At 35.7% G+C, this 23,006-nt stretch overlaps 7 non-coding genes across 7 annotated transcripts; all 7 read left to right on the top strand.

Annotated features, from left to right (window-relative positions):
- Positions 1-7: 7 nt before the first annotated feature.
- On the top strand, positions 8-80 carry TRNAE-UUC (transfer RNA glutamic acid (anticodon UUC)). Its single transcript has one exon. It is a non-coding gene; the product is annotated as a tRNA-Glu (tRNA).
- Positions 81-901: 821 nt separating this feature from the next.
- Positions 902-974, top strand: TRNAE-UUC (transfer RNA glutamic acid (anticodon UUC)). Its single transcript has one exon. It is a non-coding gene; the product is annotated as a tRNA-Glu (tRNA).
- A 2,488-nt stretch (positions 975-3,462) lies between these two features.
- On the top strand, positions 3,463-3,535 carry TRNAE-UUC (transfer RNA glutamic acid (anticodon UUC)). Its single transcript has one exon. It is a non-coding gene; the product is annotated as a tRNA-Glu (tRNA).
- A 2,923-nt stretch (positions 3,536-6,458) lies between these two features.
- On the top strand, positions 6,459-6,531 carry TRNAE-UUC (transfer RNA glutamic acid (anticodon UUC)). The gene has a single exon. It is a non-coding gene; the product is annotated as a tRNA-Glu (tRNA).
- A 1,597-nt stretch (positions 6,532-8,128) lies between these two features.
- TRNAE-UUC (transfer RNA glutamic acid (anticodon UUC)) lies at positions 8,129-8,201 on the top strand. Its single transcript has one exon. It is a non-coding gene; the product is annotated as a tRNA-Glu (tRNA).
- A 798-nt stretch (positions 8,202-8,999) lies between these two features.
- TRNAE-UUC (transfer RNA glutamic acid (anticodon UUC)) lies at positions 9,000-9,072 on the top strand. The gene has a single exon. It is a non-coding gene; the product is annotated as a tRNA-Glu (tRNA).
- Positions 9,073-9,615: 543 nt separating this feature from the next.
- On the top strand, positions 9,616-9,688 carry TRNAE-UUC (transfer RNA glutamic acid (anticodon UUC)). Its single transcript has one exon. It is a non-coding gene; the product is annotated as a tRNA-Glu (tRNA).
- The last annotated feature ends 13,318 nt before the right edge of the window (positions 9,689-23,006 follow it).

The following is a 23,006-nucleotide window of genomic DNA, read 5'->3' as shown; positions in this document are numbered from 1 at the left end:
TTTGTACTCCATTGTAGTCTAGTTGGTTAGGATACTCGGCTTTCACCCGAGCGACCCGGGTTCAAGTCCCGGCAATGGAAACAACAAGTCTAGTACAGGTGGGAGACATCGTAGACGAAAAAAGTCTCATAATTAACAAATACAAGACAAAAAACCTTGTGGTGATATAAACTACATGTAGTGGGTTACAACGGTTGCCTGGAATTCGAAATATCGATACGTATCGAATTTGAATGGATAATACGTGTTGAAAAACCTAAAACGTATGATATTACTTGCGAAACCTAAAGCGTCTCATGTTACTTGCGCATTCAAAATTAATTCTTACCATAGACATCTAATTAAATCTTGCCTGTTAGAGTTATTCACTCTATTCCTAATCATTAAGGAATCTTCCATTTTTCCGATTTATGATTATAAAGAATCGATGGTGATGAGAAAGAGCTTTCAATTCTATCAATTCCGTACTCCATTGTAGTCTAGTTGGTTACGATACTCGGCTTTCACCTGAGCGACCCGGGTTCAAGTCCCGGCAATGGAAATATCAAGTCTAGTTCAGGTTGCAGACTTCTTAGACGAAAAAAGTCTCATAATTAACAAATCCAAGACATAAAACCTTGTGGTGACATAATCTACATGTAGTGGATTACAGCGGATGCCTCGAATTGAAAATATCCATACGTATCGAATTTGAAAGGATAATACGTGTTGAAAAACCTAAAACATCTCACGTGATTTGCTTATTCAAAATTAAGTCTTAGCATAGATATCTAATTAAATCTTGCCTGTCAGAATTATTCACGCTATTCCTAATCATTGAGAAATATTTCGTTTTTGCAATTTATGATTGTAAAGAATCCATGGTGATGAGATACAACCTTCAACTCTATCACTTCTGAACTCCATTGTACTCTAGTTGGTTAGGATACTCGGCTTTCACCCGAGCGACCCGGGTTCAAGTCCCGGCAATGGAAACAACAAGTCTAGTTTAGGTAGGAGACATCTTAGACGAAAAAAGACTCATAATTAACAAATACAAGACAACAAACCTTGTGGTGATATAATCTACATGTAGTGGGTTACAACGGTTGCCTCGAATTCGAAATATCGATAAGTATCGAATTTCAAAGGATAATACCTGTTGAAAAAAATAAAACGTCTTATATGACTTGCTAGACCTAAAGCGTCTTTTGTGGCTTGCACATTCAACATTATGTCTTAGCATACATATCTAATTAAATCTTGCCTGGTACAATTATTCACTCTATTCCTAATCAGTGGGAAATCTTGCGTTTCTGCGATTTATGGTTGTAAAGAATCGATAATAATGAGAAAGAGCCTTCAACTCTATCAACTTCGTACTCCATTGTAGTGTAGTTGGTTAGGATACTCGGCTTTCACCCAAGTGACCCGGGTTCAAGTCCCGGCAATGGAAATATCAAGTCTAGTTCAAGTTGGAGACATCTTAGACGAAAAATCTCTCATAATTAACAAATATAACACATAAAACCTTGTGGTGACATAATCTACATGTGGTTAGGATAGTCGGCTTTCACCCGAGCGACCCGGGTTCAAGTCTTTGCAATGTAAACAACAAGTCTAGTTCAGGTTGGAGACATCTTAGACGAAAAAAGTCTCATAATTAAAAAATACAAGACAAAAAACCTTGTGGTCACATAACCTACATGTAGTGGGTTACAACGGATGCCTCGAATTCAAAATATCCATACGTATCGAATTTGAAAGGATAATACGTGTTGAAAAACCTAAAACGTCTGATATTACTTGCGAAATCTAAAACGTCTCATGTTACTTACGCATTCAAAATTAAGTCTTAGCATAGATATCTAATTAAATCTTGCCTGTTAGAATTATTCACTCTATTCCTAATCATTGAGGAATCTTGCGTTTTTGCGATTTATGATTATAAAGAATCGATGGTGATGAGAAAGAGCTTTCAATTCTATCAATTCCGTACTCCATTGTAGTCTAGTTGGTTAGGATATTCGGCTTTCACCTGAGCGACCCGAGTTCAAGTCCCGGCAATGGAAATATCAAGACTAGTTCAGGTTGCACACATCTTAGACGAAAAAAGTCTCATAATTAACAAATCCAAGACATAAAACCTTGTGGTGACATAATCTACATGTAGTGGATTACAGCGGATACCTCGAATTCAAAATATCCATACGTATCGAATTTGAAAGGATAATACGTGTTGAAAAACCTAAAACATCTCACGTGACTTGCTCATTTAAAATTAAGCATTAGCATAGATATCTAATTAAATTTTGCCTGTTAGAATTATTCACTCTACTCCTAATCATTGAGGAATATTTCGTTTTTGCAATTTATGATTATAAAGAATCCATGGTGATTAGAGACAGCCTTCGACTCTATCAATTCCGAACTCCATTGTAGTCTAGTTGGTTAGGATACTCGGCTTTCATCCGAGCGACCCTGGTTCAAGTCTAGTTTAGGTTGGACACATCTTAAACGAAATAAGTCTCATAATTAACAAATACAAGACATAAAAGCTTGTTGCGCATAATCTACATAATCTCGGTTACAACGGTTGCCTCGAATTCAAAATATCGATACGTATCGAATTTGAAAGGACAATACGTGTTGAAAAACCTAAAACGTCTCATATGACTTGCGAAACCGAAAGCGTATCATGTGACCTTCGCATTCAAATTTAAGTCTTAGCATAGATATTTAATTAAATCTTGCCTGTTAGAGTTATTCACTCTATTTCTAATCATTGAGGAATCTTGCGTTTCTGTGATTTATTATTGTAAACAAGCGATGGTGATGACAAAGAACCTTTGATATCAACTTTGTACCTCATTGTAGTCCAGTTGGTTAGGATACTCGGCTTTCACCCGAGCGACCCGGGTTCAAGTCCCGGCAATGGAAATATCAAGTCTAGTTCAGGTTGGAGACATCTTAGACGAAAAATCTCTCATAATTAACAAATACAACACATAAAACCTTGTGGTGACATAATCTACATGTGGTTAGGATACTCAGCTTTCTCCCGAGCGACTCGGGTTCAAGTCCCGACAATGTAAACAACAAGTCTAGTACAGGTGGAAGACATCTTAGACGAAAAAAGTCTCATAATTAACAAATACAAGACATAAAACCTTGTGGTCACATAACCTACATGTAGTGGGTTACAACGGATGCCTCGAATTGAAAATATCCATACGTATCGAATTTGAAAGGATAATACGTGTTGAGAAACCTAAAACGTCTTATATGACTTGCGAAACCGAAAGCGTCTCATGTGACTTGCGCATTCAAAATTAAGTCTTAGCATAGATATCTAAATAAATCTTGCCTGTTAGAGTTATTCACTCTATTTCTAATCATTGAGGAATCTTGCGTTTCTGTGATTTATTATTGTAAACAAGCGATGGTGATGACAATGAACCTTTGACTCTATCAACTTTGTACTCCATTGTAGTCTAGTTGGTTAGGATACTCGGCTTTCACCCGAGCGACCCGGGTTCAAGTCCCGGCAATGGAAATATCACGTCTAGTTTAGGTTGGAGACATCTTAGACGAGAAATCTCTCATAATTAACAAATACAACACATAAAACCTTGTGGTGACATAATCTACATGTGGTTAGGATACTCGGCTTTCTCCCGAGCGACCCGGGTTCAAGTCCCGGCAATGTAAACAACAAGTCTAGTACAGGTGGGAGACATCTTAGACGAAAAAAGTCTCATAATTAACAAATACAAGACATAAAACAATGTGGTCACATAACCTACATGTAGTGGGTTACAACGGATGCCTCGAATTCAAAATATCCATACGTATCGAATTTGAAAGGATAATACGTGTTGGAAAACCTAAAACGTCTGATATTACTTGCGAAACCTAAAGCGTCTCATGTTATTTTCGCATTCAAAATTAAGTCTTAGCATAGATATCTAATTAAATCTTGCCAGTTAGAATTATTCACTCTATTCCTAATCATTGAGGAATCTTGCATTTTTGCGATTTATGATTATAAAGAATCGATGGTGATGAGAAAGAGCTTTCAATTCTATCAATTCTGTACTCCATTGTAGTCTAGTTGGTTAGGATAGTCGGCTTTCACTTGAGTGACCTGGGTTCAAGTCTTTGCAATGTAAACAACAAGTCTAGTTCAGGTTGGAGACATCTTAGACGAAAAAAGTCTCATAATTAACAAATCCAAGACATAAAACCTTGTGGTGACATAATCTATATGTAGTGGATTACATCGGATGCCTCGAATTCAAAATATCCATACGTATCGAATTTGAAAGGATAATACGTGTTGAAAAACCTAAAACATCTCACGTGACTTGCTCATTCAAAATTAAGACTTAGCATAGATATCTAATTAAATTTTGCCTGTTAGAATTATTCACGCTATTCCTAATCATTGAGGAATATTTCGTTTTTGCAATTTATGATTCTAAAGAATCCATGGTGATGAGAAACAGCCTTCAATTCTATCAATTCCAAACTCCATTGTAGTCTAGTAGGTTAGGATACTCGGCTTTCACCCGAACGACCCGGGTTCAAGTCCCGGTAATGGAAACAACAAGTCTAGTGTAGGTGGGAGACATCTTAGACGAAAAAAGTCTCATAATTAACAAATACAAGACAAAATAGGTTGTGGTGATATAATCTACATGTAGTGGGTTACAACGGTTGCCTCGAATTCGAAATATCGATACGTATCGAATTTGAAAGGATAATACCTTTTGAAAAACATAAAACGTCTGATATGACTTGCTAGACCTAAAGCGTCTTTTGTGGCTTGCGCATTCAAAATTTTGTCTTAGCATACATATCTAATTAAATCTTGCCTGGAAGAATTTTTGACTCTATTCCTAATCATTGAGGAATTTTGCGTTTTTGCGATTTATGATTATAAAGAATCGATGGTGATGAGAAAGAGCTTTTAATTCTATCAATTCCGTACTCCATTGTAGTCTAGTTGGTTAGGATATTCGGCTTTCACTGGAGCGACCCGAGTTCAAGTCCCGGCAATCGAAATATCAAGACTAGTCCAGGTTGCACACATCTTAGACGAAAAAAGTCTCATAATTAAAAATCCAAGACATAAAACGTTGTGGTGACATAATCTACATGTAGTGGATTACAGCGGATACCTGGAATTCAAAATATCCATACGTATCGAATTTGAAAGGATAATACGTGTTGAAACACCTAAAACATCTCACGTGACTTGCTCATTCAAAATTAAGCATTAGCATAGATATCTAATTAAATTTTGCCTGTTAGAATTATTCACTCTATTCCTAATCATTGAGGAATATTTCGTTTTTGCAATTTATGATTGTAAAGAATCCATGGTGATGAGAAACAGCCTTCGACTCTATTAATTCCGAACTCCATTGTAGTCTTGTTGGTTAGGATACTCGGCTTTCATCCGAGCGACCCTGGTTCAAGTCTAGTTTAGGTTGGACACATCTTAAACGAAATAAGTCTCATAATTAACAAATACAAGACATAAAAGCTTGTTGCGCATAATCTACATAATCTCGGTTACAACGGTTGCCTCGAATTCAAAATATCGATACGTATCGAATTTGAAAGGACAATACGTGTTGAAAAACCTAAAACGTCTCATATGACTTGCGAAACCGAAAGTGTCTCATGTAACTTGCACATTCAAACTTAAGTTTTAGCATAGATATCTAATTAAATCTTGCCTGTTAGAGTTATTCACTCTATTCCTAATCATTGAGGAATCTTGCGTTTCTGTGATTTATTAGTGTAAAGAAGCGATGGTGATGACAAAGAAACTTTGACTCTATCAACTTTGTACTCCATTGTAGTCTAGTTGGTTAGGATACTCGGCTTTCACCTGAGCTACCCGGGTTCAAGTCCCGGCAATGGAAATATCAAGTCTAGTTTAGGTTGGAGACATCTTAGACGAAAAATCTCTCATAATTAACAAATACAACACATAAAACCTTGTGGTGACATAATCTACATGTGGTTAGGTTACTCGGCTTTCTCCCGAGCGACCCGGGTTCAAGTCCCGGCGATGTAAACAAAAGGTCTAGTACAGGTAGGAGACATCTTAGACGAAAAAAGTCTCATAATTAACAAATACAAGACATAAAACAATGTGGTCACATAACCTACATGTAGTGGGTTACAACGGATGCCTCGATTTCAAAATATCCATACGTATCGAATTTGAAAGGATAATACGTGTTGAGAAACCTAAAACATCTCATATGACTTGCGAAACCGAAAGCGTCTCATGTGACTTGCGCATTCAAAATTAAGTCTTAGCATAGATATCTAATTAAATCTTGCCTGTTAGAGTTATTCACTCTATTTCTAATCATTGAGGAATCTTGCGTTTCTGTGATTTATTATTGTAAACAAGCGATGGTGATGACAAAGAACCTTTGACTCTATCAACTTTGTACTCCATTGTAGTCTAGTTGGTTAGGATACTCGGCTTTCACCCGAGCGACCCGGGTTCAAGTCCCGGCAATGGAAATATCAAGTCTAGTTCAGGTTGGAGACATCTTAGACGAAAAATCTCTCATAATTAACAAATACAACACATAAAACCTTGTGGTGACATAATCTACATGTGCTTAAGATACTCAGCTTTCTCCCGAGCGACCCGGGTTCAAGTCCCGGCAATGTAAACAACAAGTCTAGTACAGGTGGGAGACATCTTAAACGAAAAAAGTTTCATAATTAACAAATACAAGACATAAAACCTTGTGGTTACATAACCTACATGTAGTGGGTTACCACGGATGCCTCGAATTCAAAATATCCATACGTATCGAATTTGAAAGGATAATACGTGTTGAAAAACCTAAAACGTCTGATATTACTTGCGAAACCTAAAGCGTCTCATGTTATTTGCGCATTCAAAATTAAGTCTTAGCATAGATATCTAATTAAATCTTGCTTGTTAGAATTATTCACTCTATTCCTAATCATTGAGGAATCTTGCGTTTTTGCGATTTATGATTATAAAGAATCGATGGTGATGAGAAAGAGCTTTCAATTCTATCAATTCCGTACTCCATTGTAGTCTAGTTGGTTAGCATAGTCGGCTTTCACCTGAGTGACCCGGGTTCAAGTCTAGTTTAGGTTGGACACATCTTAAACGAAATAGGTCTCATAGTTAACAAATACAAGACATAAAAGCTTGTTGTGCATAATCTACATAATCTTGGTTACAACGGTTGCCTCGAATTCAAAATATCGATACGTATCGAATTTGAAAGGACAATACGTGTTGAAAAACCTAAAACGTCTCATATGACTTGCGAAACCGAAAGCGTCTCATGTGACTTGCGCATTCAAATTTAAGTCTTAGCATAGATATCTAATTATATCTTGCCTGTTAGAGTTATTCACTCTATTCCTAATCATTGAGGAATCTTGCGTTTCTGTGATTTATTATTGTAAAGAAGCGATGGTGATGACAAAGAACCTTTGACTCTATCAACTTTGTACTCCATTGTAGTCTAGTTGGTTAGGATACTCGGCTTTCACCCGAGCGACCCTGGTTCAAGTCCCGACAATGGAAATATCAAGTCTAGTTCAGGTTGGAGATATCTTAGACAAAAAATCCTTCATAATTAACAAATACAACACATAAAACCTTGTGGTGACATAATCTACATGTGGTTAGGATACTCAGCTTTCTCCCGAGCGACTCGGGTTCAAGTCCCGGCAATGTAAACAACAAGTCTAGTACAGGTGGGAGACATCTTAGACGAAAAAAGTCTCATAATTAACAAATACAAGACATAAAACCTTGTGGTCACATAACCTACTTGTAGTGGGTTAGAACGGATGCCTCGAATTCAAAATATCCATACGTATCGAATTTGAAAGGATAATACGTGTTGAGAAACCTAAAACGTCTCATATGACTTGCGAAACCGAAAGCGTCTCATGTGACTTGCGCATTCAAATTTAAGTCTTAGCATAGATATCAAATTAAATCTTGCCTGTTAGAGTTATTCACTCTATTTCTAATCATTGAGGAATCTTGCGTTTCTGTGATTTATTATTGTAAAGAAGCGATGGTGATGACAAAGAACCTTTGACTCTATCAACTTTGTACTCCATTGTAGTCTAGTTGGTTAGGATACTCGGCTTTCACCCGAGCGACCCGGGTTCAAGTCCCGGCAATGGAAATATCAAGTCTAGTTCAGGTTGGAGACATCTTAGACGAAAAATCTCTCATAATTAACAAATACAACACATAAAACCTTGTGGTGGCATAATATACATGTAGTGGATTACAGCGGATGCCTCGAATTCAAAATATCCATACGTATCGAATTTGAAAGGATAATACGTGTTGAAAAACCTAAAACATCTCACGTGACTTGCTCATTCAAAATTAAGCATTAGCATAGATATCTAATTAAATTTTGCCTGTTAGAATTATTCACTCTATTCCTAATCATTGAGGAATATTTCGTTTTTGCAATTTATGATTGTAAAGAATCCATGCTGATGAGAAACAGCCTTCGACTCTATCAATTCCGGACTCCATTGTAGTCTAGTTGGTTAGGATACTCGGCTTTCACCCGAGCGACCCTGGTTCAAGTCTAGTTTAGGTTGGACACATCTTAAACGAAATAGGTCTCATAATTAACAAATACAAGACATAAAAGCTTGTTGTGCATAATCTACATAATCTTGGTTACAACGGTTGCCTCGAATTCAAAATATCGATACGTATCGAATTTGAAAGGACAATACGTGTTGAAAAACCTAAAACGTCTCATATGACTTGCGAAACCGAAAGCGTCTCATGTGACTTGCGCATTCAAATTTAAGTCTTAGCATAGATATCTAATTATATCTTGCCTGTTAGAGTTATTCACTCTATTCCTAATCATTGAGGAATATTGCGTTTCTGTGATTTATTATTGTAAAGAAGCGATGGTGATGACAAAGAACCTTTGACTCTATCAACTTTGTACTCCATTGTAGTCTAGTTGGTTAGGATACTCGGCTTTCACCCGAGTGACCCTGGTTCAAGTCCCGGCAATGGAAATATCAAGTCTAGTTCAGGTTGGAGACATCTTAGACAAAAAATCCTTCATAATTAACAAATACAACACATAAAACCTTGTGGTGACATAATCTACATGTGGTTAGGATACTCAGCTTTCTCCCGAGCGACTCGGGTTCAAGTCCCGGCAATGTAAACAACAAGTCTAGTACAGGTGGGAGACATCTTAGACGAAAAAAGTCTCATAATTAACAAATACAAGACATAAAACCTTGTGGTCACATAACCTACTTGTAGTGGGTTACAACGGATGCCTCGAATTCAAAATATCCATACGTATCGAATTTGAAAGGATAATACGTGTTGAGAAACCTAAAACATCTCATATGACTTGCGAAACCGAAAGCGTCTCATGTGACTTGCGCATTCAAATTTAAGTCTTAGCATAGATATCTAATTAAATCTTGCCTGTTAGAGTTATTCACTCTATTTCTAATCATTGAGGAATCTTGCGTTTCTGTGATTTATTATTGTAAACAAGCGATGGTGATGACAGAGAACCTTTGACTCTATCAACTTTGTACTCCATTGTAGTCTAGTTGGTTAGGATACTCGGCTTTCACCCGAGCGACCCGGGTTCAAGTCCCGGCAATGGAAATATCAAGTCTAGTTCAGGTTGGAGACATCTTAGACGAAAAATCTCTCATAATTAACAAATACAACACATAAAACCTTGTGGTGACATAATCTACATGTGCTTAGGATACTCGGCTTTCTCCCGAGCGACCCGGGTTCAAGTCCCGGCAATGTAAACAACAAGTCTAGTACAGGTGGGAGACATCTTAAACGAAAAAAGTTTCATAATTAACAAATACAAGACATAAAACCTTGTGGTTACATAACCTACATGTAGTGGGTTACCACGGATGCCTCGAATTGAAAATATCCATACGTATCGAATTTGAAAGGATAATACGTGTTGAAAAACCTAAAACGTCTGATATTACTTGCGAAACCTAAAGCGTCTCATGTTATTTGCGCATTCAAAATTAAGTCTTAGCATAGATATCTAATTAAATCTTGCCTGTTAGAGTTATTCACTCTATTTCTAATCATTGAGGAATCTTGCGTTTCTGTGATTTATTATTGTAAACAAGCGATGGTGATGACAAAGAACCTTTGACTCTATCAACTTTGTACTCCATTGTAGTCTAGTTGGTTAGGATACTCGGCTTTCACCCGAGCGACCCGAGTTCAAGTCCCGCCAATCGAAATATCAAGTCTAGATCAGGTTGGAGACATCTTAGACGAAAAATCTCTCATAATTAACAAATACAACACATAAAATCTTGTGGTGACATAATCTACATGTGGTTAGGATACTCGGCTTTCTCCCGAGTGACCCGGGTTCAAGTCCCGGCAATGTAAACAACAAGTCTAGTACAGGTGGGAGACATCTTAGACGAAAAAATTCTCATAATTAACAAATACAAGACATAAAACCTTGTGGTCACATAACCTACATGTAGTGGGTTACAACGGATGCCTCGAATTCAAAATATCCATACGTATCGAATTTGAAAGGATAATACGTGTTGAAAAACCTAAAACATCTCACGTGACTTGCTCATTTAAAATTAAGTCTTAGCATAGATATCTAATTAAATTTTGCTTGTTAGAATTATTCACGCTATTCCTAATCATTGAGGAATATTTCGTTTTTGCAATTTATGATTGTAAAGAATCCATGGTGATGAGAAACAGCCTTCAACTCTATCAATTCCGAACTCCATTGTAGTCTAGTTGGTTAGGATACTCGTGTTTCACCCGAACGACCCGGGTTCAAGTCCCGGTAATGGAAACAACAAGTGTAGTGTAGGTGGGAGACATCTTAGACGAAAAAAGTCTCATAATTAACAAATACAAGACAAAAAACGTTGTGGTGATATAATCTACATGTAGTGGGTTACAACGGTTGCCTCGAATTCGAAATATCGATACGTAGTGAATTTGAAAGGATAATACCTTTTGAAAAACATAAAACGTCTGATATGACTTGCTAGACCTAAAGCGTCTTTTGTGGCTTGCGCATTCAAAATTATGTCTTAGCATACATATCTAATTAAATCTTGCCTGGAAGAATTTTTGACTCTATTCGTAATCAGTGGGGAATCTTGCGTTTCTGCGATTTATGGTTGTAAACAATCGATGGTAATGAGAAAGAGCCTTCAAGTCTATCAACATCGTACTCCACTGTAGTCTAGTTGGTTAGGATACTTGGCTTTCACCCGAGCGACCCGAGTTCAAGTCCCGGCAATGGAAATATCAAGTCTAGTTCAGGTTGGAGACATCTTAGACGAAAAATCTCTCATAATTAACAAATACAACACATAAAACCTTGTGGTGACATAATCTACATGTGGTTAGGATAGTCGCCTTTCACCCGAGCGACCCGGGTTCAAGTCTTTGCAATGTAAACAACAAGTCTAGTTCAGGTTGGAGACATCTTAGACGAAAAAAGTCTCATAATTAAAAAATACAAGATATCAAACCTTGTGGTCACATAACCTACGTGTAGTGGGTTACAACGGATGCCTCGAATTGAAAATATTCATACGTATCGAATTTGAAAGGATAATACGTGTTGAAAAATCTAAAACGTCTGATATGACTTGCGAAACCGAAAGCGTCTCATGTGAATTGCGCATTCAAATCTTGGCTTTTAGAATTATTGACTCTATTCCTAATCATTGAGGAATCTTGCGTTTCTGCGATTTATGGTTGTAAAGAATCGAAGGTGATGAGAAAGAGCCTTGAACTCTATCAACCCCATACTCCATTGTAGTCTAGTTGGTTAGGATACTAGGCTTTCACCCGAGCGACCCGGGTTCAAGTCTCGGCAATGGAAACAGCAAGTCTAGTTCAGGTTGGAGACATCTAAGACAAAAAAAGTCTCATAACTAACAAATACAAGACATAAAACCTTGTGGTGACATAATCTACATGTAGTGGGTTACAACGGTTGCCTAGAATTTGAAATATCCATATGTATCGAATTCGAAAGGATAATACGTGTTGAAAAACCTAAAATGTCTGATATGACTTGCGAAACCTAAAGCGTCTCATGTGACTTGCGCATTCATAATTAAGTCTTAGCATAGATATCTAATTAAATCTTGCCTTTTAGAATTATTCACTGTATTCCTAATGATTGAGGAATCTTGCGTTTTTGCGATTTATGGTTGTAATGAATCGATGGTGATGAGAAAGAGCCTTCAACTCTATCAACCCCGTACTCCATTGTAGTCTAGTTGGTTAGGATACTTGGCTTTCACCTGAGCGACCCGGGTTCAAGTCCCGACAATGTAAACAACAAGTCTAGTTCAGGTTGGAGACTTCTTAGACTTAAAAAGTCTCATAACTAACAAATACAAGGTATAAAACCTTGTGGTGACATAATCTACATGTAGTGGGTTACAATGGTTGCCTCGTATTCAAAATATCCATACGTATCGAATTTGAAAGGATAATACGTGTTGAATTACCTAAAACGTCTGATATGACTTGCAAAACCTAAAGCGTCTCATGTGGCTTGCGCATTCAAAATTATGTCTTAGCATAGATATCTAATTAAATCCTGCTTACTAGAATTATTCACTCTATTCCTAATCATTGGGGAATCTTGCGTTTCTGCGATTTATGGTTGTAAAGAATCGATGGTGATGAGAAAGAGCCTTCAACTCTATCAACTCCGTACTCCATTGTAGTCTAGTTGGTAAGCATACTCGGATTTTACCCGAGCGACCCGGGTTCAAGTCCCGGCAATTGAAACATCAAGTCTAGTTCAGGTGGCATCTTTTACGAGAAAAGTCCTATAATTGACAACTAGAAGACATAAAACCTGGTGGTGACATATTCCGCATAGAGTGGGTTACAATGGTTGCCTCCAAATAGAAATATCCATACGTATTGAATATGAAAACATAATACGTGTTGAAAAACCTCAACCGTCTCATGTTACTTGCGCATTGAAAATTTGGTCTTACCATAAACATCTAATCAAATCTTGTCGATTGGAATTATTTACTCTATTCCTAATGATTGAGGAATATTGCGTTTCTTCAATTTATGATGAATTGAGATTTTATTTTATTTTCGAGAAGCATCCTTCAACTTTATCAGCTTCATACTCCATTGTAGTCTAGTTTGTTAGGATACTCGAGCGTTCCGTGTTCAAGTCCCGACAATGGAAATATAAGGTCTAGTTCAGGTTGCATCTTGTTCAAGAAAAGTCTCATAATTGACAAATACAAGACATAAAACCTTGTGGTGACATATTTTGCATATAGTGGGTTACAATGGTTGCCTCCTATTCAAAATATCCATACGTATCAAATTTGAAAACATAATACGTGTTGAAAATCCTTGACCGTCTCATGTTACTTGCACATTCAAAGTTGTTGGTCTTACCATAAATATCTAATTAAATCTTGTCAGTTAGAATTATTCACACTACTTCTAATCAATGAGGAATCTTTTAATTTGATAAAGAAATCATCTTCTATAACATAAAGCTTAATATATTAGCATATTGAACGCAATTTCACTCGTATCAAAAGTACGAGGTATATTGTTTAATTAAAGTAACAACATTTCTCGACAATTCATTCAAGGGGATAAAATCACATTTCACAAAGGAAACGTACTTGATGCTCTCCTTTAGTAAACGAAGAACCACGAAGGCAAAACTAGGATATAATGTGTCATCTTCTGTTTCCACAATTTCTGGTTAATTGAGATTTTATTTGATTTTACAGAAAAATCCTTCAACTTTGTCAATTCCATATTCCATTGTAGTCTAGCTAGGTAGGATACTCGGCTTTCAACCGAGCGACCCGGGTTCATGTCCCCGCAATGGAAACATCAAGTGTAGTTCAGGTTGCATGACCTACGAAAAATGTCTCATAATTGACAAATACAAGACATAAAACCTTGTGGTGATATAATATACATGTAGTTGGTTATAATGGTAGCCACCAATTCCCAATTCTCAATTGTATTCAAGGGGATAAAATCACATTTCACTTAAAAGGAAACATACTTGATGTTCTCCTTTAGTAAACGAAGAACCACGAAGGCAACAGTAGGATATCATGTGTCATTTTGTGTTTCCGCAATTTATGGTTAATTGAGATTTTATTTTATTTTAGAGAAATATCCTTTAACCTTGTAACCTCAATACTCCATTGTAGTCTAGCTGGTAAGGATATTCAGGTTTCACCCGAGCGACCCGTGTTCAAGTCCTGACAATGGTAATACCAAGTCTAGTTCAAGTTGGATACATCTTATACAAAAAAAGTCTCATAATTGACAAATACAAGACATAAAACCTTGTCTTCACATACAAAATCTACATGTACTGGGTTACAATGGTTGCCTTCAATTCGAAATATCCATACGTATCGAATTTGAAAGGATAATACGTGTTGAAAAACCTAAAGCGTCGCATGTGACTTGCGCATTCAAAATTAAGTTTTACAATAAATATCTAACAAAATTTTGGCGGTTAGAATTATTCAGTCTGTTCCTAATGATTGCGAAATCTTGCATTTCTACAATTTATGATTAATTGAGACTTTATTTTATTTTAGAGAAACATCCTTCAACTTTGTCAACTCCATACTCCACTGTAGTCTAGTTGGTTAGGAAACTCAACTTTCCCTCGAGCAACCTGGGTTCAAGGCCCGGCAATGGAAACATCAAGTCTAGTTCAAGGTGCATATATCTTATATGAAAAAAGTTTCATAATCATTCAGGAATCTTTTAGTTTTATAAAAATATTGTCTTCTATAACATAAAGCTTTATATATTAGCCGATTGAACTCAATTTCCCTCGTATCATAAGTAGGAGGTATATCGTTTAATTAAAGTAACGACATTTTCCGATAATTCATTCAAGGGGATAAAATCACATTTCATTTCAAACGAAACATGCTTGATCATCTCCTTTAGTAAACGAAGAACCACGAAGGCAACACTAGGATATCATGTGTCATGTTGCGTTTCCGCAATTTATGGTTAATAAAGATTTTATTTTATTTTAGAGAAACATCCTTCTGTTTATCAACTCCATGCTCCATTGTAGTCTAGTTCGTTAGGATACTCGGCGTTCACCCAAGCGAACCAGGTTCATATCCGGGCAATGGAAATATCAAGTGTAGTTCAAGCTGCAATTTATTGTTAATTGACATTTTATTTTATTTTCGAGAAACATCCTTCAACTTTATCAACTCCATACTCCATTGTAGTCTAGTTGGTTAGGATACTAGTCTTTCAACCGAGCGACCCGGGTGCAAGTCCCGACAATGGAAACATCAAGTCTAGTTCAGGTTGTATCCTGTACGAAAAAAGTCGCATAATTGACAAATACAAGACATAAAACCTTGTCGTGACATAATCTACATGTAGTGGGTTACAATGGTTGCCTCCAATTCAAAATACGTGTTGAAAAACCTAAAGTGTATCATGTTTACTTGCACATTAAAAATTAAGTCTTACTATAAATATCTACTTAAATCTTGGCGGTTTGAATTATTCACTCTATTCCTAATCATTGAGGAATCTTGCATTTCCGCAGTTTATGGTTAATTGAGATTTTATTTTATTTTAGAGAAACATCCTTCAACTTTATCAACTCCATACTCCGTTGTAGTCTAGTTGGTTACGATACTCGACTTTCGCTCGAGCCACCCAAGTTCAAGTCCTGGCACTGGAAACATCAAGTCTATTTCAAGTTGCATACATTTTATACGAAGAAAGTTTCATAATTGACAAATACAAAACATAACACCTTGTGGTAACATCATCTACCTGTACTGGGTTACAATGGTTGCCTCCAATTCAGAATATCCATACGTGTCAAATTTGAAAGGATTATACATGTTGAAAAACCTAAAGCGTCTCATGTGACTAGTGCATTCAAAATTAAATCTTAGCATAAATATCTAATTAAATCTTGCATGTTAGAATTGTTCACTCTATTCCTAATCATTGAGGAATCCTGCGTTTCAACAATTTATGGTTAATTGAGATTTTCTTTTATTTTATTTTATAGAAAGAGTCTTCAACTCTATCAACTCCGTACTCCAATGTAGTCTAATTGGTTAGGATACTTGGCTTTCACCCCAGCGACCTGGGTTCAAGTACCAGCAATGGAAACATCAAGTGTAGTTTAGGTTGCATGTTCTACAAAAAAAGTGACATAATTAACAAAGACAAGACATAAAACGTTGTGGTGACATAATCTACATGTAGTGCGTTACAATGGTTTCCTACAATTCAAAATATTCATACGTATCGAATTTGAAAGGATAATACGTGTTGAGAAACCTAAAGCATCTCATGTGACTAGTGCATTCAAAATTAAGTCTTAGCATCAATATCTTATTAAATCTTGCCTATTCGAATTATTCATTCTATTCCTAATCATTGAGGAGTGTTGCGTTTTTGAAATTTATGGTTAATTGAGATTTTATTTTATTTTAGAGATAGATTCTTCAACTATATCAATTCCGTACTCCATTGTAGTCTGGTTGGTTAGGATACTTGGCTTTCACCCCAGCAAACCGGGTTCAAGTACCGGCCATGGAAACAACAAGTCTAGTTCAGGTTGCGTCTTGTAAAATAAAAGTCTCATAATTAATAATTACAAGACATATAACCTTGTGGTGACATAATCTACATGTAGTGGGTTACAATGGTTGGCTCCAATTAGAAATATCCATACGTATCGAATTTGAAAGGATAATACGTGTTAAAATACGTAAAACGTCTCATGTGACATGCGCATTCAAAATTAAGTCTTAGCATAAATATCTAATTAAATCTTGATTCTTGGAATTATTAACTATATTCATAATCATTGAGGAATTGTGAATTAAGATTTTATTTTATTGTAGAGAAACATCCTTCAACTCTATCAACTCCATACTCCATTCTAGTCTAGTTGCTTAGGATACTTGGCTTTCACCCGATCGACCCGGCTTCAAGTCCCGACAATCGAAACATCAAGTCTAGTTCAAGTTTCATCTTGTACGAAAAAGTCTCATAATTGATAAATACAAGGCATAAAACCTTGTGCTGACTTAATCTACATGTAGTGGGTTACCCTGGTTGCCTGCAATTCAAAATATTTATACGTATCGAATTTGAAAGGATAACACGTGTTGAAAAACCTAAAGCATCTGATATGACTTGCCCATTCTAAATTACGTCTTACAATAAATATCTAATTAAATCTTGCGTGTTAGAATTATTCACTGTATTCCTAATCATTGAGGAATCTTGAGTTTCTGCAATTTATGATTAATTGAGATTTTATTATATTTTGGAGAAATATCCTTTAATTTTATTTTAGAGAGACAACAAGTCTATGTCAAGTTCTATCTTGTACGAAAAAGTCTCATAATTAACAAATACAAGACATAAAACCTTGTGGTGACATCATATACATGTAGTGGTTTACAATGGTTGCCTCCAATTCAAAATATCCATAAGTATCGAATTGGAAAGGATAATACATGTTGAAAAACCTCAATCGTCTCATGTGACTTGCGCATTCAAAATTAAGTCTTAGCATAAATATGTAATTAAATCTTGTATGTGAGAATTATTCACTCTATTCCTAATGCTTGAGAAATCTTGCCGTTCTGCAATTTATGGTTAATTGAGATCTTATTTTATTTTAGAGAAAGATACTTCAACTCTATCAACTCCCTAGTCCATTGTAGTCTAGTTGATTACGATACTCAACATTCACCCGAGCGACGTGGGTTCAAGTTCCGGCAATCGAAACATCAAGTCTAGTTCAAGTTGTATCTTGTACGAAAAAGCCTCATAATTGACAAATACAAGGCATAAAAACTGGTAGTGACATAATGTACATGTAGTGGGTTACAATGGTTGCCTTCAATTCAAAATATGCATTTCGAATTTGAAAGTATAATACGTGTTAAAAAACCTAAAGCGTCTCATGTGACTTGTGCATTTAAAATTAAGTCTTAGCATAAATATTTAATTTAATCTTGCATGTTAGAATTATTCACTCTATTCGTAATCATTGAGGAATCTCTCGTTTTTGCAATTTATGGTTAATTGAGATTTTATTTTATTTTAGAGAAAGATCCCTCAACTCTATCAACTCCGTACTCCATTGTAGTCTAGTTGGTTAGGATATTCGCCTTTCACCCGAGCAACCCGGGTTCAAGTCCCGGCAATGGAAACAACAAGTCTAGTTCAGGTTGCATCTTGTAAAAAAAAAGTCTCATAATTAACAAATACAAGAGATAAACCCTTGTGGGGACATAATCTACATGTAGTGGGTTACAATGGTTGCCTACAATTCAAAATATCCATACGTATCGAATTTGAAAGGATAATACGTGTTGAAAAACCTAAAGCCTCTCATGTGACTAGTGCAATCAAAATTAAGTCTTGAAATAAATATCTAATTAAATCTTGCCAGAAATATCTAATTAAATCTTGCATGTTAGAATTATTCAGTGTATTCCTAATGTTTGAGGAATCTTGCGTTTCTGCAATTTATGGTTAATTGAAATTTTATCAAGTCCGTATTCCATTGTAGTCTAGTTGGTTAGGATACAGGGCTTTCAACCAAGCGACCCGGGTTCAAATCCCGGGAATGAGAACAGCAAGTCTAGTTCATGTTGAATACATCTTGTAAAAAACAAGTCTCAAAATTAATAAATACAACACATAAAACCTTGTGCTGACATAATCTACATATAGTGGGTTACAATGCTTAGGTCCAATTCTAAATATCCATACGTATCGAATTTGAAAGGATAATACGTGTTGAAAAACCTAAAGCGTCTCATATGACTTGCCCATTCAAAATTAAGTCTTTGCATAAATATGTAATAAATCTACTTCAGGTTAGATACATCTTAGACGAAAAAAGTCTCATAATTAATAGAGACAAGACATAAAACCTTGTGGTGACATAATCTACATGTAATGGGTTACAACGGTTTCCTCGAATTAAAGATATCCATACGTATCGAATTTGAAAGGATAATACGTGTTGAAAAACCTAAAGCGTCTAATGTGACTTGTGAAACCTAAAGCGTCTTCATGTGACTTGCGCATTCAAAACTAAGTCTTAGCATAAATATCTAATTAAATCTTGCCTCTTAGAATTATTCACTCTATTCCTAATCATTAAGGAATCTTGCGTTTCTCCAATTTAGGGTTAATCGACATTTTATTTTACTTTAGAGAAAGATCCTTCAACTCTATCAACTCCGTACTCCATTGTAGTGTAGTTGGTTAGGATACTCGACTTTCACTTGAGTGACCCGAGTTCAAGTCCTGGCAATGGAAACAACAAGTGTAGTTCAAGCTGCATCTTGTAAAACAAAAGTCTCATAATTAACAAATACAAGACATAAACCCTTTTGGAGACATAATCTACATGTAGTGGGTTACAATGGTTGCCTAGAATTCGAAATATCCATACATATCGATTTTGAAAGGATATTATGTGTTGGAAAACCTAAAATGTCTGATGTGACTAGTGCACTAAAAATTAAGTCGTAGCATAAATATCTAATTAAATCTTGCCAGAAATTTCTAATTAAATCTTGCATGTTAGAATTATTCACTATATTCCTAATCATTGAGGAATCTTGCGTTTTAGCAATTTATGGTTAATTGAGATTTTATTTTATTTCAGAGAAAGAGCCTTCAACTCTATCAACTTTGTACTCCATTGTAGTCTAGTTGGTTAGGATACTCGGCTTTCACCGAAGCAACCCGGGTTCAAGTGCCGGCAAGCGAAACATCAGTCTAGTTCAGGTTGCATCTTCTACGGAAAACGTCTCATAATTAGGAAATACAAGACATAAAACGTTGTTGTGATATAATCTACATGAAGTGGCTTACAATGGTTTCCTCCAATTTAAAATATCCATGCGTATCGTATTGGAAAGGATAATACGTGTTGAAAAATCTAAAGCGTGTCATGTGACTAGTGCATCCAAAATTAAGTCTTAGCATAAATATCTAATTAAATCTTGCCATAAATATCTAATTAAATCTTGCATGTTAGAATTATTCACTCTATTCCTAATGATTGAGGAATCTTGCGTTTCTACAATTGATGCTTAATTGAGATTTTATTGTATTTTAGAGAAAGAGCTTCCAAATCTAGCAACTCCGTACTCCATTGTAGTCTAGTTTGTTAGGATACACGGCTTTTAGCCGAACGACCCCGGTTCAAGTCTTGGGAATGGGAACAACAAATCTAGTTCAGGTTGGATACATCTTGTAAAAAAAAAGTCTCATAATTAACAAATACAAGACATAAAACGTTGTGGTGACATAATCTACATGTAGTGGGTTACAATGGTTGCCTCCAATTCGAAATATCCATACGTATCGAATTGGAAAGGATAATACGTGTTGAAAAACCTCAAGCGTCTCATGTGGCATGCGCATTAGAAATTATGTCTTAGCATAAATATGTAATTAAATCTTGCCTGTTAGAATGATTCACTATTTTCATAATCATTGAGGAATCTTGCGTTTCTGCAATTTATGGTTAATGGAAATTTATTTCATTTTAGAGAAAGATGCTTCAACTTTATCAACTCCGTACTCCATTGTAGTTTAGTTGGTTAGGATACTCGACTTTCATCCAAGCAACCCGGGTTCAAGTCCCAACAATGCAAACAACAAGTCTAATTCAGGTTGGATACATCTTAGACGAAAAATGTCTCATAATTAACAAAGACAAGACATAAAACCTTGTAGTGACATAATCAACATGTAGTGGGTTAAAATGGTTGCCTCCAATTCAAAATATCCATACGTATCGAATTTGAAAGGATAATACGTGTTGAAAAACCTAAAACGTCTCATGTGACGAGTGTATTCAAAATTATGTCTTAACATAAATATCTAATTAAATCTTGCCTGTTAGACTTATTGAGTCTATTCCTAATCATTGAGGAGTCTTGCATTTTTGAAATTTATGGTTAATTGAGATTTTATTTTATTTTAGAGAGAGATGCTTCAACTATATCAATTCCGTACTCCAATGTAATTGAAAGGATAATACGTGTTGAAAAACCTAAAACGTCTCATGTGACGAGTGTATTCAAAATTATGTCTTAACATAAATATCTAATTAAATCTTGCCTGTTAGACTTATTGAGTCTATTCCTAATCATTGAGGAGTCTTGCATTTTTGAAATTATGGTTAATTGAGATTTTATTTTATTTTAGAGAGAGATGCTTCAACTATATCAATTCCGTACTCCAATGTAGTCTGGTTGGTTAGGATACTCAGCTTTCACTCGAGCGACCCGGGTTCAAGTCCTGGTAATGGAAACATCAAGTGTAGTTCAGGCTGCTTCTTCTACAAAAAAAGTCTCATAATTAAAAAATACAAGACGTAAAACCTTGTGGTGACATAATCTACATGTAGTGGATTACAATGGTTGCCTATAATTCAAACTATTTATTAAATCTTGTGTTTCTGCAATTTATGGTTAATGGAAATTTTATTTTATTTTAGAGTAAGATCCTTCAAGTCTATTAACGCCGTACTCCATTATGGTTTAGTTGGTTAGGATACCCGCCTTGTAAAAAAAAAGTCTCATAATTAACAAATACAAGACATAGACCCTTGTGGAGACATAATCTACATTTAGTGGGTTACAATGGTTGCCCACAATTCAAAATATTCATACGTATCGAATTTTAAAGGATAATACGTGTTGAAAAACCTAAAGCGTCTCATGTGACGAGTGCATTCAAAATTAAGTCTTAGTATAAATATCTAATTAAATCTTCCCATAAATATTTAAGTCAATCTTTCCTGTTAGAATTATTCAGTCTATTCCAAATCATTGAGGAGTCTTGTGTTTTTGAAATTTATGGGTAATTGAGATTTTCTTTTATTTTAGAGAAATATGCTTCAACTAGATCAACTCCGTATTCCATGGTAGTCTAGTTGGGTAGGATACTCGGCTTTCACCCGAGCAACCCAAGTTCAAGTATCGACAGTGGAAACAACATGTCTAGTTCAGGTTGCATCTTGTAAAAAATACGTCTCATAATTAATAAATACAAGACATAAAACCTTCTGTTGACATAATCTACATGTAGTGGGTTACAATGGTTGGCTCCAATTCGAAATATCCATACGTATCAAATTTGAAAGGATAATACGTGTTGGAAAAGTAATGCGTCTCATGTGACTTGCGAATTCAAAATTACGTCTTTGCATAAATCTCTAATTAAATCTTGCTTGTTGGAATTATTAACTATATTCCTAATCATTAAGGAATATTGCGTTTCTGCAATTTATGGTTAATTGAGATCTTATTTTATTTTAAAGAATCATCCTTCAACTCTATCAACTCCGTACTCCGTTGTAATCTTGTTGGTTGGATACTCGTCTTTCACCTGAGTGACTTGTGTTCAAGTCCCGGTAATGGAAACAACAAGTCTAGTTTAGGCTGCATCTTGTAAAAAAAAAGTCTCATAATTAACAAATACAAGACATAGACCCTTGTGGAGACATAATCTACATTTAGTGGGTTACAATGGTTGCCTACAATTCAAAATATTCATACGTATCGAATTTGAAAGGACAATACGTGTTGAAAAACCTAAAGTGTCTCATGTGACTAGTGCATTCAAAATTAAGTCTTAGCATAAATATGTAATTAAATCTTGCCTGAAATTTCTAATTAAATCTTGCATGTTAAAATTATTCACTCTATTCCTAACCATTGACGAATCTTTCATTTCTGCAATTTATGGTTAATTGAGATTTTATTTTATTTTAGAGAAAGAGCTTTCAACTCTATCAACTCTATACTCCCTTGTAGTCCAGTTGGTTAGGATACTCGGCTTTCACCCGAGCAACCCGGGTTCAAGTCCCGGC

The sequence above is a fragment of the Azolla caroliniana genome, unplaced genomic scaffold (assembly GCF_043228905.1).
Source record: "Azolla caroliniana isolate FFs.n. ecotype wild unplaced genomic scaffold, voAzoCaro1.0.p SCAF_261, whole genome shotgun sequence".
NCBI lineage: Eukaryota > Viridiplantae > Streptophyta > Polypodiopsida > Salviniales > Salviniaceae > Azolla > Azolla caroliniana.
The sequence above is the reverse complement of the archived record's forward strand: the minus strand, read 5'-3'. Positions and strand labels throughout refer to the sequence as shown.